This window comes from Octodon degus, unplaced genomic scaffold (assembly GCF_000260255.1).
Source record: "Octodon degus isolate 3935 unplaced genomic scaffold, OctDeg1.0 scaffold00105, whole genome shotgun sequence".
NCBI lineage: Eukaryota > Metazoa > Chordata > Mammalia > Rodentia > Octodontidae > Octodon > Octodon degus.
In genome coordinates, this window is record NW_004524681.1 from 443,759 (window position 1) to 447,188 (window position 3,430).

Genomic DNA, 3,430 nt, shown 5'->3' on the forward strand with positions numbered 1-3,430 from the left:
GAAGTTTTCTGCTATTACTTCTGCCCATATTGTTTTAATGTTCTTTGTATTGACTCCTTCTTTCTCACTGATACCTATTAGTCTCACATTGTTCATCTTTGCATCATCTTGCAAGTGATGAATTATTTTTTCCTGCATGCTAGTTGTTTTTAAGAGATCTTTTCTTACCTTTTCACTAGCTGCACCAGCATCTTCAAGATCTGAAACTCTGTCTTCACTTTCACTCAAATGGTTTTGCAAGCCTGTGATTGAGATTTTAAGTTCCTTTATATCTCTTTGACTCTGCTTCATGCGATCTATTTCTTTCCTGTATTGCTCATTTAAGGAATCTGTCATTTTTCTAATCTCCTCTATTTTTTTTATCAATGTCTTCTTTAGAAGCAGTTATTAATTATTTTACTTCAGAGTTTTTTCAGATTGGGTTTCCTCCCTATGTTTCTGTAGTTGATTCTTTACTTTAAATGCTATGAGTTCAGAGAATTATTTTTTTATTTCAGAAAACAATTCCACTCTGAGTTCCCCTATGACTTTCTGCTGTTGCTTATTTACATTTGACACTATTAATTCATGCATTTGAGCTGAGCTAGTGTCTTCCGCACTTGTTCTGAGTGGGCACTGGGTTTCCTCCATATGTTTCTGTATTTGATTCTTTACTGCAGATGTTACTAATTCAGGGATTTCTTTTTTCATTTCCAATCTGAGTTCCTCTATACCTTTCTGCAGTTGTTTCTTTATTTCAGAAGCTATTGATTCATTGATTTCAGCTGTGTGATTCCCAATTTGTTCTGCATTAGTGTCCTCTGCACTTGTTATGGGTGGGCTTGGGGTCTGAGATTGCATTTTGCTCCTTCTTGTCATTTTGTATAACACTGTCTTCTGACCTTTGTTGTAGAGCTTTGGTGCAGTTATAACCTAAGCACCAACTGAAATTTGGGTACAGATGTACAAAGTTTGGATTTATCCTGCTGTGCCTGGCTTGGGTCTGGCTGCTGTACTCAGCTCCTTCCTGCTGCCACCCTTGGGAGTGAACCTGTTGTGCCCCTCTGGCAAGATGTTCTGCTCCTGGACTAGCTGGGTGGTTCTGTCCCCTACTCTCTCTGCAGGGATTGCAACTTCAGAGTTTCACCCCAGGCCTGTATGCCAGGCCTGAGCTGAGTCTGAAGGGGACAAAGTAGAGTAGGGTGGAGAAGAAGTTCTCCCACATACTCACAAGTCTTGGGCTAGAGCTGGATATGTGGGTCCCAAGAACGCAGCAGAAATTCTCACTCAACAGGTGGGGGGGGGTGCTGCAGAGTGAAAGCACATTTTAAAAGTAATCTGATAGTTGTGAAAAATATAAGTCCTTGCACAAGATGGCTCAACATTGCAAAAACTTCACTGCCTCTAACTTAATTTCAAAATCCAATGTGAGGAGCTGGGGAGATGACTCAGTTGAATAAGCATTTCCCTGGCAAGCACAAGGGCCTGAGTTCAATCCTCAGTTCTGCCAAAAACAAAAAGAAAAAAAAATCTAATGTGATCCCAACAAGTGGTTTTTTGGTTTTTGTTTTGTTTGCGGTACCAGGGATTGAACTCAGACCCTGCTGACAAGCTTTTAAAGCAAGTCGATACTAAAGGCCACGTGGAGAAGCAAACACCAGGACAGCCAGGATGATATCAAAGGAAAGCGCCCAGTGGTGATCAGCCCTATCTGCCCTGAAAGTATGCGTCTCTACTCCACTGTCAAAGTGCAACACAAGTAGACGAACAAACACTCGTGAGAAGGAAAGAGGGCTGGGTGTGGCATGAGTGTAGAGTGTGTTTGCCTGGCACAGTGAGGCTTTGGATTCCATCTCTAGTCCTGAAGAAAAAAAATCTCCAGAAATAGAACAGAGTGGAATACTTAGTAGACACTTGCTAAGGTGGCATCTCAAACCCTAGAGCAAAGATGGAGTTTGTAAGAAATGATGCTGTTGGCCTGGAGGTATCGCTCAGTGGCAGACTTCATGCTTGCCACAGGCAAGGCCCTGGGTCCAATCCCTGAATGAGAACAGGAAGAACAAAAGAAGGAAGAGAGGGAAATGATGCTACTGACAAAAGTCAAAAAAGTAGAAATAGCAAAACGTCTAGCCCCTAAATAATAAATAAATGTGGTATAGTTATGCAGAGGAATATTACTCAGCAGTAAGAACAAACTCCTAACACATCCTGCAATGCTGCGTCAAAGCCACCACAGAGGACCACACTGTGACTTCCCTGGGACATACTGTCTGGAACAAGACAGGACACCAGCAAGCAGATGCCCTAGGCATGGGTATAGGGGCACAGCTTCTGCTGGGAAACTCCCAACCTAGATGTGTTTGATGGTTGCAGGATTCTGTAAATGGACTAGAACTATTGAATGGTACACTCACAAAAGGGGAACTTTATGGCACACAGATTGTATCTCAGTAAAAACATTGAAATGTAAGTAAGGGACAAATGACCACAGACCCAGTAGAAAAATAAGGAAGATATTTTTCAAATATATAAAAAAGGTTCAGATTGACTCATAATTTTAAATGCAAGTTAAACAATATTGACAGAGCCACCAACAGCCTGTAGAGCAACATGCCTACATTTTATTGTGACTACTGCAAAATGTACCTCACCCATGACCCTCCATCTGTGAGAAATTCACACTGCAGTGGTAGGAAACATAAAGAGAATGTGAAAGACAACTACCAGAAATGGATGGAAGAACAAGCTCAGAGCCTGACTGACAAAACAATGGCTGCATTTCAACAAGGAAAGATGCCTCCTACTCCACTCTCCACTCCTCCCCAGCAGGGGCTGTGATCCCACCTTTCAGGTCCTCCTCGCCCTGTTATGATGTCAACACCCCATAGGGAAGGCCCTCCCATGATGCCAATGATGGGCGCCCCTCCTCCCGAGATGATGCCAGTGGAACCTGCTCCTGGAATGAGGCCATCCGTGGGAGGCCACAGGCCAGTGGTACCTGGGCCTCCAATGATGTGACCGCTGGCTCGGCCCATGATGGTGCCCACTCGGCCAGGAATGACTCGACCACACAGATAAAGTGGAGGGGCAGCCTCTCTGCATCAGTTTTATATTATTTGTTCTGCTTCACCAGGGGATCATGGTGCTGTGACCGGGTGTTTTCTAACAGCATGAATGACAAGGAAGACTTGCTCCCCCCTTCCTATCAAAGAATAGTTTTGAAGGGAGAAGTTCGATAAACAAAAGTGCAGAAAGTACAGTTTAATTTGTATTGTGCAGTATGAAAATAAACTTGTCAGTTCTTTTAGTTAAAAAAAATTGAGATATTTCTCACCTACATTAGATGGGGGGAAAGGTACATTTTGCAGGCTGTGGGGTAACAGGCGCTTTGTACATTCTGGGGGGAATGCAGACTGGGGAATTTGGCAAGGTCTAACAAACAACATGTGTA

General features: G+C 43.1%; 1 pseudogene; it reads left to right on the top strand.

Annotated features, from left to right (window-relative positions):
• Nucleotides 1–2,589: 2,589 nt before the first annotated feature.
• Nucleotides 2,590–3,057, top strand: LOC101586684 (annotated as a pseudogene).
• The last annotated feature ends 373 nt before the right edge of the window (nucleotides 3,058–3,430 follow it).